The 16,029-nt window shown below is 30.3% G+C and overlaps 2 long non-coding RNA genes across 2 annotated transcripts; both read left to right on the top strand.

Moving 5' to 3' along the window:
- Nucleotides 1-2,553: 2,553 nt before the first annotated feature.
- Nucleotides 2,554-4,509, top strand: LOC136271250 (uncharacterized). Its single transcript, XR_010709142.1, has 4 exons — nucleotides 2,554-2,620; nucleotides 2,854-2,937; nucleotides 4,045-4,153; nucleotides 4,271-4,509. It is a non-coding gene; the product is annotated as an uncharacterized lncRNA (long non-coding RNA).
- Nucleotides 4,510-10,182: 5,673 nt separating this feature from the next.
- On the top strand, nucleotides 10,183-12,225 carry LOC136271425 (uncharacterized). Its single transcript, XR_010709327.1, has 3 exons — nucleotides 10,183-10,318; nucleotides 11,803-11,910; nucleotides 12,192-12,225. It is a non-coding gene; the product is annotated as an uncharacterized lncRNA (long non-coding RNA).
- The last annotated feature ends 3,804 nt before the right edge of the window (nucleotides 12,226-16,029 follow it).

Genomic DNA, 16,029 nt, shown 5'->3' with positions numbered 1-16,029 from the left:
AGATATTTTTATATTCATAACGCTACTTCGATTAAAATATTCAACCTTAAGGTTATTATTTCCCTCCTCCATATGCTTTTTTACAGGCAAACATGTTATAAAATCATTCGAAGTAATGTTTTGTCATAGAATTTATCATGCATGACTTTTTTAATATTTGAATTTTGTACTATGATAGGACTATATGAAACACAATATATTTTGTTGAAAGTTTCTTATTAACCCCCGCCCCGACATATTTCTATAATATAAGGATTATTCAATATTTTAATTTATAAATAAGTTATTAAATCTCATATACATCTCCATTAAGTTACGTATTTTGCTGATACCACAAAAAACATAGTAACGGTTGCAAACTCTACGAATTTAACAGGTATGTACAGGTACAAACAATGAAAAGGACAAAATATCAGACGCAGATTTTGACCAGCAACACAGATCAGGAGTCCGTGAAAGATTTAAGCAAGGAAAGGAAATGGACAGCTGTAGGAGGAAAAAATGAATTACATTGCTTACAATTATTTCCTGTTTACGAAGATGTTTATAAGTCACAAAACAACGATAGAATTATTAATTAGAGCTTAGCACCACAATTGTGGATGTAAACAACTAGTGCAAACAAGAAACTAACGATTTATGAAACATACATGTATTTTGTTACATTTTTGAAAAAAAAACATTTGATTTAAAAAAAAGGCATCGTCACGATTGTGATCAAATTGTATTTTTATTTTTTGCAATGCTTTAAAAATGCATTGATAATGATCAAATGAAATTCTAAAAAATTTTAATGACATAGGATAAATATACCAGCAAGCAATCTTTTTCAAGCTGATTTGTCTATCTATTTATTCGACTCAAGCATAAAAAGATTCGCTTTACATAGAATATCAACGAATTCAACTAGCTTATGACTCATCGACTGACACTCAACTTTATGGTTGTCTATTACATGTAGAAATCCCCTACTGAAGTATTGAAAGCTTTAAAAATCGAAAAAATTAACTAATACATGTATCGCGACTATGCTCCTTTAATTGCGTGTAGTTATACAGCGAGTCTGGGCACAAACAACACAACTAATTTTTTTAACCTAGGGTTTTCGATACAGATTAATGGTTCCTTTAATTACAAAACATTCCAAAGATATGCCTGACAAAATAATTTCTTTGCGCATTGTGACTTATTATTTCAAACTTCTACTAACCCACTCCTACGAACATTCCAACAATAACTTATTAATAAGTATTGCAAACTGTGCACATTAATACATGTATGTATCCTGGCCACATGATAGATTAATTTCTGCAATGAACAAATCCAAATCATATGTAAGTAGGTCAATGAATGCAGTCTGTTCCGATTAATATCAGGTAATAAACGGTTCAGTAATATGGGAAAGGTCTGCTTGAAATACCAAAATATATTTTGTCACATGAATTAATACTTTTTTGGTCATTAGAATATGCAGGAGTTAACCATAATAAATTTAAATATTGTCTGATAAATATACAAACTAATAGCACTACATTTTTATGGAACTATTAATAGGTTTTGCTAGGCTCCCACGTAAACTATTTTAGATCTTAATGCTAGAACCTATAAAAAGAAATGTAAAAATCATTGCATTTCCTTAATGATTGAAGAAGATTGAAGATTTTTTTTTTTAAACAGAATGTACACAGCGAATGATCAAAAGCATGCATGTGCATGTTGATAGATGCAGCTTTTTCTGATTAATATCAAAATTAAGTTTAAAGTGAGATCAATACCTTGAACTAAATATATAATTTAGATTGTATCAGACATAAAAATGTCATCACCACTTAATGCTAAAATGCCAATGCAATATTAACAGTGCAAAATTTCAAAAGAAAATGCATGCAAACGTATGCTTGATAATGTTTAAATCTCAGAACAAACTATATCAATGGATTCACGAATTAAAAGGCACTAATTACCACGACATAGATGATTACATAAAAATTATTCTTTTTTTTTTTTTAAAAGCATGTCAAAAACGTAATCAAAATGATTGAATGAAATAGTAGCTATTTTTCTACTTCAAATTTAAATCGTCATAAATAAGTAAAAAAAAATCAGGTATCATATGTAAGATCAATAGCATTAAATAGCACAAAGCATTTTTTAAAAAACCCCGAAGATCTACACATCCCGAATGATCCTGGTTCAAAAAAGAATATGGGGGCTGATATCTGGTCTTTCCGCTTTTCCATGTTATATAAAACAGCGCTCACATATAGCCCATTTTGAATTTTGCTGAAGAGGTCTATATATAATAATTAAGGAATGAATTGTACTCTGAAAATGTCAGCCTGCATTTTGCTGATACTGGGGGTCCTCTACGGTAAAGCTGTCGCCAAAGGTAATAGCAAATTTCCATACATACTTATTTCAAAAATCCAAATAAAAATTATTTTCTATAAATGCTGTATAATATACGTAAAATGCCGTCTAGTTGTAGGTGGAGAATGCGTTTTCACACAGAACGATACAATAGATTCAACAGAATTTGATAACACGGCACAGATCTGCTGCTCAAGATCAGGGGTTCACGACAGGTATCAGCAAGGACAGGAAGTAGACTGTTGTGGAGGTAAAAATAAGCGTACATATTTTACAAAAATATTTTCTCCAATTTCACTCTAAAAGATAAATTTTAATGAGACAATTAATTTTAAAAAATTGTATCATTGTTAAAAGTGTAATATTAACAACAAATGCAAATATTCAAAGAAAAAAATTAAAACACGTTCAGGCTCTAATTGTTTGCTTCTAACCTAGTCAATTCTACAATACTTCATTTTGTACCATTTATTTCAATTGAAGAAGGAATATACAGATTAGGAGTGGATCTCTGCTGCAACAACAAAGTACTTATGATGGATATAATAATGAAAACCTGTGACAAACGTAAGTGTATCAAAAACATTTTATGATCTTTTGTTTATTTCCACATTTAAAGATGATTTATAGTTGCAGATTATATAAAACAATCAACCTTTATTAGTTATTGTCTTTGATTGGGGAGCAAATTTGAATTTTTTCCCTCTAATATAATTGCTGTATTGTCATATTTTAAATTTAAAGTTGTAAAAAACATTGAAAATAACCGAAAACTAATTCTAGGTCGTTTTTAATACAATGAAATACACGAACCCCTAAATTTACATTAGCTTTCCCTCTAAAGTGCAATTTTTTCCTGAAGTCTACCTTAAATGAGTTTTCAATTTTGATATATACAATCATTTATTTTGTTTATCGTTTATTATGGTTTATCTCATTATTTCTCGTACTGCAATCTTGGCTTTGAAATCACGACTTGAATTGTAACACGCACGGAAATATTTTGAACGCATCTGAATCATATATAGGTAATCAAATCACCATGGATTTGGATGTTTTGAATCAATATAATACATTACATGTTGTTATATTCAAACATTTATTTGATAGTTAAGTAAACGTTTGGAAAGTTTATAGTAAAAGAGCAACGAAAGATAACTCAGCAATGGAAATGTCAACGGGAATATAGTTAATAAATATACAGAGATAAAAAAACAAACTAAAAAGGGGGGTTGGAACCGCCTTAGGGTCCCCAGTTGGTCAAGAGCAAAGCCCAGGTTGGTGCCCAAGTGGCGAAGCCATTGAAAGCTTTAATGCTCTGCTAGTTATTCTTGACATATTAAAAACATGATAAGTAGCAACGAATCTCGACATTTTACATGTCATTGTGGTAAATGTAATGTGTCGATATAATCTAGCTATTTCTATAATGCTACAGTAAAAAATGTAATTATGAATATGTGTACCTGTAGCTGTTGTTGTTAGTCCTTTTAATTCAATTTTACGTTTAAATGATTTGAATTAGTCGTTTGATTTGTATAATATCTCATTTACCAGGGATTGTGTTTGTATATTAGATAGATTGATTTAAAAAATAGTATTAAATACTTCATTAGTTTTTTTTAAAGTAGGAAAACAAATAATCTACATTTTTAAATATGTTGGGTTTTTCAGGGACGGATCTCTTGGAAAAGAGGAAAAGCACTGTAAAGTTGTGCAAAGACAAAACTAAATCGACATTGCATCAAAACTGTTGTACCACTACTAAACTTTTATCAAAAAGGTATTTAGTTTATAAATCTCTCTTTTTTTCAAATATGTAAGCAGCTGAAAGAAATATATGTTTTAAGATAACTTCTGCAAAGTCTATGTTTTTTTTAACAAAAAATTCTTCTTGTAGATGCAACAAGAGACGAAAGGAGATTCAGAGTATTTTAGATTTGAGATCTTTGCTAGGAAAATCGAAAGTGAAAAAGACACTGTTGATGATAATTTTACTGTAACCAATGATTAAATTTTAGAACTTAAATTGAGTGATTTCGTACGTTTTGATATTAATTTCTATTGAGACTTAAAATATCCCTAAATAGTTTTTGTCCTTACATATTGGCTTTGAATGAGTTTTTTCATATTCAAATAAAATTAATTTAAATTGAATGTGTGAACTATTTTGTATACATATCACATTTGTTTTGCGTCACAATATTGGTAAAAGAAAGTATTTGAGAAATAAGTAGCAATATTGAAAAGTTTACCGGAATATGAACTTGTTTATTGTTTATTGATCAATCCTCTAAAGCTCGAAAAGTTTCCCAGAAGATTTGATCACGTACTGACCAAGTTTAACTAGTGAACTTTTTAACCCTGTTGTTTATTACTTTTATTTACGTTTGAGAAAGGCTATTCGTTCAGAGTTATAAATATAACCGTGATTTTATATTCATAATAATACAACCATAAAACGATCAGCGCGTGCGGAAATCATTTTGAGTCATTCAAAAGTTCACCCAGAAATAAATGGTTTTAATATTTAATAGGTTTATATCGGGTAAAAATATTTGCAACTTGATATAAATTCTCTTCACATAACAATATCAGCAAAACTGTATTTAACCACTTTACTTTACCTGAATTCTAAAAAAACGATTGCCAATTTTGTCAGAAATATCATATTCTGAATGGCAAATGATAGAAATGAATCGAATATTTACTAAAGCCTAAATTAAACATGATCGGTACAATATGTGGAAGAAAAAAATGAACGCCAGCATTTGTTAAAAGCCATATTCAGTACAGATGGTAAAAATGAATCAGGAGCTTTGTATTTAGTTTTTGCAGTTTTACATACTCAATAATTCTCTAGATTTTAAAGAACGAAAGCGACTGGTTCTACACAAGCGTGTTCGTTTTTGTCAAACATAAAAATCAAAGATCAGAACTGACTTCCTTTAAGTGTTGTAATTTATATTAAATAATATATTGATCTTATTAAGTGTTTGTGTGATGATTCTTGTCTCGAGCTCATACGCGAAAAGAGAGAAAACCTGCATTATTCTTAGAATCACCTAATGTTTTTACAATCCTACTCTTGATATTCCACCAAACAATCCTTTTGTGCTCTAAAACAAATCCATGTCAAATGATTCACAAAACACTTCATTGATATATGACAGGCATTACACCGTAGTACATAACACACGCGTAATCTTTTCAACAAGACACCTGAATGTTCTTTTCAAGGACGGTATTTAAACATACCTTAACAGGTGACTGAATTTATAAAACTGTCCTGGTTTATGCAAACAGATAATCAATCTTTTTTAACCGTAATGTGTCATCAAAATAATTCAAGTATTAAAGGACAAAGCTCAACCATACATATATAATGTTTTTTGTTTTAATTTAATTTATTTAAGGAACAAGGAATCATTCTTTGAGTATTATGAGGTGATGCTTTTGGTTGGTAGATGGTCAAATATAATAGAGCCAGAGTGGCTTTATGATAGATGTGACCACGGTCCGACCGAAATTATCACCTCATATATAGTATCCAAATGCTTTGTATTACTATATGGCGCAGTCAATACGGTTTGTTTTTACGTTTTGCTATCAGACATCCCCCTTTTTGTGCCACTCATCTTTAAAACATGATTAGGGTATAAGCTTCAAAAAATGATTCGTAATATTATCAAAGACAGTTAAAAATTGTAAATATCTTAATGTATTTAAGTGTTGACACTAGCAGTAATGTTTGTCTTACAAGTCTGTTTGACCGATATCCTTTTCCTATACAACATAAAGAGTTTAAAACTTAAAGGTCCATTCTTTTTTTATCGCGTATATTTACATCAGACAAAAAATAATTCAGATTTTAATGTTATGTAAAAATTGTTGTGAATTGAGTTTCAATGTTTATTGAAAACGCATCTAAAAATGACGAATACGAAAATAAACTGGACTTGATGACTTGGGGATGTCCTGACCTACTTTTTTATATAAAATTGTTTGCATATATTAGTTACATTCTTTTTGATAAAGTTTTCTCGAACAAATTCGATCCATGAGCTTCAACCAAGACATTAATTTATATCTAATGTTACTAATATATATATCTCTCTCTCTCTCTCTCTCTCTCTCTCTCTCTCTCTCTCTCTCTCTCTCTCTCTCTCTCTCTTTCTCTCCTGCATTGTATTGGTTCCTGCAATGTTTTTAAGTGAGAGTCATTGATATTTGTGGATACATTTAAAGTATATATGTATTTCCTTCTTCAACTTTTGTCAAAACCAAATATAAGAATTGCTTGTAAAAAAAAATATATACGCAGCCGCCATTAGTGTTTAGCTGACACGATAAGGAACTTTAAATTTATGGGAAAGAACACGCTAACCTTGACCGATATACGTTTTAACATATGCAGGTACATTTATACTAGTGTATAGCGGAAATGTTTAGAATTTTTGATATATTTGGGACATAAAGTGCATTAAACATGTATAAAAATAGCGGAACGTTCTATTTCTGGTCCGATTCTCCCCATCACACATCCTTGTAAAGTGACTCTGTCGATGATGACTGCCAAAACATTGTCATGCCTTGGACATTCAAAACATGAGTCAGAATACTATCATTCTTTGAAGAACATGCGTTTTGATTTGCTTCTTATTTTTTACTGCATTTCTGGCGTGGTCTGCAGCCTTCACACTGGTATTTACTTTGGCAGATAGAGTCATTGTATATAATCAAAGTATAGACTGTCTAAGATATCAAACTAAAATATTTTGGTAGTTTTTTCAATAATACAAGGACAGAAATACCTTTTGAACCTTTCAGCTTTTTATCAGAAGACATGGATACTTTAGTAGAAAATTCTTTCAATCACCATTTTGATCAATAATATTGAATGCAATTATATGATCCGATAATATCTTATATCTTCTGTATTCCAACAAATCCGAATGCAACTTATAAATACATGTCAATTACAAAATGTAGCAAAAACAACCAATATAGGAAAGTCTTTTTACATTGCGTGGTATTGATCTTATAAACAATGCACATACAAATACTAAAATATTTTCTTAGTAATAAACATCTCCTGACCGTAGAACTTTGCTGACATTTTATGACATCATTGATTACGTATTGTTTGCTTAGGTTTATAATAACTAAATATTTCAATCGATATGTTGATTATCTGCATATATATTGAATCTTTCTCAAATGTGGTTGTTTTAAAAGAATACTGTTATTGCAATAAAAATTAAATTTAATAAATAACAAGTCGCCCTTTTATACAATATTTGCTGAAAAAGTTTGAAAATGTTTAAGGCACGCTTGTTAGTTGTTAACGAATCAACATTGTATTTATTAGTTTCTACCAGTTCTTAGAGAATTCCGAGTTAAGTTTCAAAATCTCCCGACAAAATCCTTATTTAACCTCACTACAAGTGATTGCTGAACCATTTAACATACGTTTAAAGAATGGCTTCAAATACCGTCACGATTTTTGGAATGCGCATATAAAATTATAATTTGATCGTAAGCAAAACTGATGACATGTCCAAAAAACATTTAAAAGGCACGTATATAGGTGAATGGATATTAAGTGTCTTTATTCGTAGCACATGTAATGTTTTGAAGGATAATTTAAAAATATCAACTTTATTCTTTTTTTTAAATGCATAAACTTCATTCAAAACCCCACAAAAATTTTGTAAAGCGGGCTAAGCTGTTTTAATGGATCATAAAGATTTAAAATGTTTCACATGTCACATTATATTGTTTTGTAGGTATATTTACAATATGCACTAAAGAAGTAGATAGAACTCTCCAATCTACTGATTGGTATCTCTAATACCCCATCAAAATTTCAACTTTTTCAACCATTCTCCCCCTCATAAAATCATGAAATATGCGATGAGATAATCCCCTTCTTTAAAGTTTTATCTGCATTAACAGAGAGCCATGAATGAAAAAATAAACTTTGGCATGTTAAACTGCCGAAATACAATATCCATGAGATAATGTAGGTTTACATTATTTTAAAGAACAATCATTGCAATATTAGACATAGCTTACCAATTTTTGATTGATAATTCATTAAATATAATCATTATCACATTTATTCGTGTTTTGTTAATCTGTGTTTAGCTGATTTCGCAAAAACAGCGTGAAAAATTCACAAAAAACTAATCATATTCGTTAGTCAAGTCACAATTGAAAATCGTGGTCATCAACATACCACACTACTACCAGTTAATCTGGTCAATTTGAAAGTAAACACATTTTCCTAGATTTGTACAACCGTATTTTTTTCTTCCACAAAGATAATGTTTTAGCGATAACAATCATTCTGTTAAATTTGCATGAAATGATGTATTTTTCTTTATTCAAACTTAATTGACTGGCTTGAAATATCCAATGAATACCTTGTGTTTAACCAAAAGTTTAAACAGTGTAGCAAAAACGTAAATAAAAATATTGTTTAAAATTAAAAAGGACAATAAAGTAAAAAAAAAACGATGCTGACAATTATTCACTTCATGCGGTTATGATTTTTCATTTTACCTTATATATGTGAAATTCAGCAATTCGACAATTCAGCATGCTAGGTGTTTTTAATAGTTGAATTTTGTAAACGTATAGAACTAGAATTATCACAAAATATGTTGATGCAAGTTTCTTTCTAACCAATCCCTCCCATTCCCGATATAGATGTCAAATTGTATATTAGAATTAAGCAGTAGTATTATTTATGGTCAAATTATACATTTCATATAGTTTATGTATCTACTAAGTCAAATAATAATTTTGCTGATACCAAAACAGCCATGAGTTTTATCTAAAGTAAAAAGAACGTAGGTGTTTGACCGACAAATGTATTCATCTATGCAGAAATTGTCACATAAATCAATCTGATAAATAAAAAGTGGAACTGTTCGATGGTTTTCCGTGCTTCCCCCTTCAAAAGTCCTTAAATTGTTAATGCTAATAGGGACATGGCGCATTTTGTCAAATATGAAATTTTCAATATATATACGACAATATTGGATGAATATCATTTTTACAGTTAAAATTATGATCTACAATAGGTTGTTGATATGTAGCCCGATATAATCCATTTTTAATACTAAGAGTATGTAATCCTTCCAGTATTGTGTCTTTAAACATTTTAAAAATGCTCTTAAGATATCAATTTCAACAACAGTATTCCTAATCGTAAAGCTTTACAATCAGTAATGTGAGATATATAACCTTCCTTGGTTGACCGTAAGTTAAAAGAAATAATTGTCAAGAATCACAAAAACCAGAGTATCATCGATAATTTTCGTAGAACAGGTTCTCAATTACTATCATTTAGTAACAATATATTCCTAACATATAGGCTTAATTACTTGCAAGTATAAACTGAAAAGTGTTTTATAGAAAAAAAGCAACGAGATGTGCACGTGGTTAACGTAAATGAAAGAATGATTTTGAATAGTATGCACATCTCTGTTATCATGACAGTTTTTCGCCCACACTAATCAAGCAAACAATACCTAGGAAAACCCCATTTTATACTGCTTTAAAAATCACATCTCAAGCCTGTTTTTAATAAAACCAATTCCAAAGGGCCTTGGCGCTATAAGCTTGAAGCAACATTTGATAAGTCTACAAGTCCTCAAGATGAACGTTTTTTGTTTGATGATAGTTGCATCTCTCGGCAAGACGATTATTGCGAAAGGTGGTTAAAGAATTTGATAAAGGTATGAAATTTAAACAAAAACTATTTGTCAACATATGATAACTTTAGAAGTGTTTTTAGTTATCGTAGATTTTAAGTGCGTGTATACAGAAAAGGACACACTCTCAGATGCGAAGTTTGACCCGGCAACACAGATCTGCTGTCAAAAATCAGGAGTCCATGAAAGATTTCAGCAAGGCAAGGAAATGGACTGTTGTGGGGGTAAGAAATAAATTACAATGCTTAGAAGTATTTACTGCAAACAAAAATGAATGAATGTCCAAAAAAACCATGATAAAACGTATCATAATACTTTTAGCGCTACGGTCTATCAACATCACTCAATCGGGAAAAGGAACATTGACCAACGCGGCTTACCTCCCTTGCTTAATATAAAGCTCTGTAGTGAAAACAAATATCCATGTCGTTTTCCAGTATTTTAAAAGAAAAAATATTACTTTACATAAAATCTTATAAAATCATACAATAATCAACCATGACAGTATTTCTTCTCAAGAAATTAAATCGTTTGCGTTTATATTTAATAGTGTGTATATATTTTGTTTATATTAGAGACTCGAGAATGAATGATTTTCTTCATAGATTTACATGTATTTATAATTTAATTTTAATATCTTTATGTACATGTATATATGTCTAGTTTCAATTAATTTTAATGAAATTGTCAAACTCAGAAAGAACTGATCGGGGTTTTTTTCTCATTTGCAGTTTCATGCAATTCATAATGATTTTATTTCTACACATGTTATAGGCAACAAATGCTGCCTCATTCACTTCAAGATTGAATTGTTTGTTTTGTTTTAAAATGCAGATATATAATACCATTTAATTATTAATTTCTTTGAATGTTTTGATTTTAAAACGTGTATTTGTATGTGCGGTGTTTTAATCTTACAACGTGTATGTTCGGTGTTTACTCACCGATTCCTTTTATCTCACTTTCTACCTTAACGTTTGCTTTCGTTCTTTTATTATATTTATTGATGCGTTTTCTTAATTAATAATTCTGTTGATTATCTACGCATTTTTTCACATTTGATTTTTCTCAAACCGATTTATTTTACCAGTACATTTTCAAATCCTTAAATGCCATATTTCTGCGATCTGTAAATACACGTGTACACAACATATATCAACAAGTCAGAACTATTTAGGCCAGATTAATTAGAATTTGTCAATCTAATTTTTAAAATTAATAAGAATATTTTTGCGGTATTTTATAGCAGCTTTAAAATCCAAACTGTACACAATGCCTCAAACATTTTCATTGTCCTGTCTTTTACTTTTTCATGTGACAAAATAAATCAAATCAACTGAAAAATTTTAATCTTCTTTAAATGTAACTCAGTCAAGAAGAAGGATTTGTCTGTTTCAAAAGGATTAGGATAATTCATTAATTAGCTGTTATTATTGGTGCATTTCGTTCATTAAATTAACGACCAATTAAAACTAAGTCATCTGTACTACGAAGATTTAATGCATTGTTTACATTGTTGGGTCTCTGTGACGTCATACATCCACAAAATGAAGAACGATAAGCGGGGAAGAATTTTTTCAGGTGCTGTGTTTTCACGGTTAAAGGCAAAAATTCTTACTACACGTATTTTAACATTTGTTTATACCAAGCTTTATATAATTATGAAAGAAAATCACAGTGTTAAAATTTGTTTCATATGACCTTTAAGAAAAAGAAAGCAGCGAAGAGGCTGAACGCAACATAACACACATTTGCTGCAAAAACTCAGGTGTTCACGAAAGATACCAAGATTATCAGGAAGTTGGCTGTTGTGGAGGTGAGTATTGAGTCAAGCATATAGTTTTTGAATGTTAATACAAATTCAAAACTTTTTTACTACAAATGGAATGGAAATGCAAGGTACAACGCAGATAATTAAATTGATTTGAAATTTACTTAAGATATAAACGCAAGTATTAAGTGTAACTGTACACTAGTAGTTATCCATATGTGTGTGTGTGTGTGTGTGTGTGTGTGTGTGAGTGTGCACGTGTTTGTGCATGTGTGCGTGTTTGCAATTCCGCAAATTCTAAACAGTACCAACGTTCTTGAATACAGAAGATATCTTCAAAGTGGAATCCGAGCCATGTCCTGATGAAAATACATTTCAAAAGGCTGTCAAGAAGACATATGGAAAAAATAAGTTTTAAACCGTATTTTTAGTTCAATGTTCATTTTTACAAATAACAATCCTTTGGATGAAAGCTGCAATACTCTGTATTTATAGTCTATTGGTTTTTGTGTCTCTTTATAGGAATGTTTAAATATTACACATTTGATTCTTATGATAAAACATAAAAAGTCAACAACAATATAATACTTTGAAACTTGTGAATACAGATTCAGAAATAGCCCGGTCACGAAAAGACACTACCAAATTGCCCGGAGTCAGGCTTCCTTTGCTACTGCATCAACAATGGAGTATGGAGGTTGATCAACTGTCAAGTGAAAGGTAGAAAATTAACTTACGCTAAAACGTTCTTTTCTTCTTTTTTGAAAGTTGGAGGGGTGTATTATGCTTCGTTTGATAACCGAAAATGTTATTATCATATCATATGTCCAAATTTCCTTTCAATTTTTGCAGATTAGCCAAAAAAGTTAAAAAGATCAAGAAAGCCATCAGTCGCCTAATAAAAGTATTTCATGGACATTTTAAACAGAAAAATCCATTGGTGATCACTAACCTGTACAAATGACTCAATAGCCTGATTTATTATCTTTATTTTTTTTCTTTTATGATAACATTTGTAAACAACCATTTTATCTTTGCATTTTATGATACCATGTAACGTGATAACAAAATATCAGTTATCAGAAAGTGTAGAATCATATACATCTATTTAATATATCATGAAATAAAGAACATGCTTATTATTTATAGTTTACGATTATTCATTGTCTGGTAAAATCACCAAAAAGGAAACAAGCAACAACATTATGGTATTATAATGATTCATTCTACAGACTAAATGCTTTTAAGAGATAAGGTATAAACAAAATTTACTTTTCCATTTAAGATAAAACACGTCGCTAGTCTTGCTGAAAAACAGTAAAGATGTATGAGCTCTGTAACTCTCTTATACTTTGATTAATGACACTAAAACGTTGTTGGAACTATGATTATAGGTAAAATGTACATAGCGGTGACCTTTTGCGGAACCTCTTTAGAAATACTTTTCAAAAGTGTCTGGAGAGTTGTTAGAAGGAGAACAAGGTTGTGGTACCAAGCAATTCATTTGAAATTGCTTTCTTGTTTTGCTTAATAGTGGATTTGTTACCAGTGTCTATTTCCGCTTAGGTGGCAAGATGAAAACTAATTAAGATAATTGCAATAATTGCAAGTAAATGGATTTCAAGATTTACCTATTTCAGTAATTTCATAGAGAATTGATATATTAATTTCCTTGAAATTACAGTTTAAACTAGAAATGTTAGATATATTCTATATCTTGTAGTTAACATTTGATAATGATAATATAAATGTGACAATACTTTTTATGTAACTCTACCTATAATACGAAGAAAAGTTTAATTGTATAGCTGTTCGAAATGAAGATATTCTTGCTTCAGAGTCAAGTATTCTATTTGTAAGACAGCTTCAATGACGTTTACCCGAACGCTTGGTTAACCAGTATAAAATCTAAAAATGCATTTTCGATGTAAAAAGCTTTCTAATATCTAGCAACAAGGGATTGTGGATGCGAGATTAAATACATCTAATTCTAGGACATTTGAATGAGATATTAGATTTGAAATCTAAATGGAATAAATTATTGATTGATATAGGTATGAGTTTGGTTTCATCAAATTTCTTAAGGTTAATAAAAAATCAAACGATATGTTATTCTTTCTGATACGCATTATGAAGATTTAAGTTTTTAAATGAAAGGTTCTTAGAAATAAATATCAAAACAAGTGGAAATTTCCTTTTATAAACATATTCATATAAAATCAAAGATTAACGATATTAACATTATAAAATTAGCTGGAAAGACGTTGTAATTCTCCCGTAAGTGATTGTATACGATGCATCTTTGTATTTGTCACTCTTAATTATGAATTGACGATTGGGGTAAAAACAGTGTCGAATTTGTTTGAAAAGACTTTATAAAAAATATTTACAAGACTAATGTATACAATTAATTTTAACTACAGGGTTTATCATTTAACAAATGATATTTCCCGCTAAGAAAGTATGGAAACTAAAGCACCTTCCTATTATAAAATAATGGTTGCTTCTTTTTCTTATAGTGATATTGAACTTGCAAAAAAGACTAACGAACACATTTACAGGTCAAAAACAATCTTTGTTTAAAAGTTTAGCTTCTAATCATTTTCAATTACAAGAAATAGCTTAAACGGGAATAAAGCATGTTTTATAATACAACAGACCCTGGGTCAAGTTCAAGACAAATTCTCGGTTCATAAGCAAACACTATGAGAAATTAAACCTTCCGATGTTTCACCATAAAAAATACTATAAACCCTGAAACTGCCCAAAGAACCTCCGGAAAAATGCACACCCTCATGACAAAAACAATCTTTGTATAAGGTTGCAACTTCCAATGTTTCTTTATAGAAAAAAATATATTGACCGCACACAAATTTTGCACTTTTCCTACCAGTGACCTTGATCTTGCCCAAATGAGCATGTGTCCGGGTCATTACAGACGATCAGGTCATTAGCAATGTTTGTGTCAAGTAACAACTTCCAATGTTTCTTTATAAAAAAAGATATATGGACCGGACACAAATTTTGCACTTTTCCTGCCAGTGACCTTGATCTTGCCCAAATGAGCTTGTGTCCGGGTCATTACAGACGATCAGGTCATAAGCAATGTTTGTGTCAAGTAACAACTTCCAATGGTTCTGCATTAGAAAAATATGGAGCGGACCCATATTTTGCACTTTTCTGAGAAGTGACCTTGACCTTGCTCAAATGACCTTAGGTCAAAGTCATTACACATCCTGTGTTCATAAATATTTTCTGTGTTAAGTAAGAACTTCCAATTTTTCTGGATAAGAAAGATATGGACCAGGCACGAATTTTGCACTTTTCCTACCAGTGATTTTGACCTTGCCCAACTGACCTTGGGTTAAGGTCATTACACACTATCAGGTCAAAAGCATTGTTTTTGTGAAGCAATAACTTCCAATGTTTCTCCACTAGAAAGATATTGAATGAAAACGAATTTTGCACTTTGTTAGTGGCCTTAACTTAGCAAATGTGACCTTCAAGGTTCGAAATCAATACACACCTTCTAGTCATCAGCAATTTTTGTGCAGTAAGATCTTCCATTGTTTTCCGATAAGAAAGATATGAACCGGACTCGAATTTTGCACAGATAGACAGATAGACAGACGGATGGACGGACGAGTACTATCCAGGGTTGGTCTGTCTCTTGAACAGTGGTAATCAGTAAAAGACAGATCAGTGTAGATGCAATGTTGTTAATGCAGCAGAATATTGTGCAATCTCTCTTTGGGGATCAAATTTAAGGTAGTCCATCAATATAACTAAGACGTATTTAACAATTTTGATTGATCTATACTACATAAAATACGTATTTTAAAGTTATTATGAGACTGACGTAAACCAAACTCGGGGTGATGTATGAAGTCAAAAAAAACTTTTTGCACTTAAAACTTTTTTAAAGAGTTATCTGGCCTTTAGGAAAAATTGTAAAAATCATTTTCTGAAAATATGTACGGTAATTTATGAATTATTTTAGCATATCCAAAGGAAAGGAAAGCTTTTGCAGCTTTTTACCAAGAGGAATGTAAAAAAAAATGTATTTAAAAATGCACTTTTCACATAGATTTTAATGTTAACTTCAACATATGATATATTTGTTAATATTAAATTTATTAAAAAAAAATTCTGAAGTGAATCTTT

Source organism: Magallana gigas, chromosome 9 (genome assembly GCF_963853765.1).
Source record: "Magallana gigas chromosome 9, xbMagGiga1.1, whole genome shotgun sequence".
NCBI classification, from domain to species: Eukaryota; Metazoa; Mollusca; class Bivalvia; order Ostreida; family Ostreidae; genus Magallana; species Magallana gigas.
Note: the sequence above shows the minus strand (reverse complement) of the source record. Positions and strands in the feature narration are given on the sequence as shown.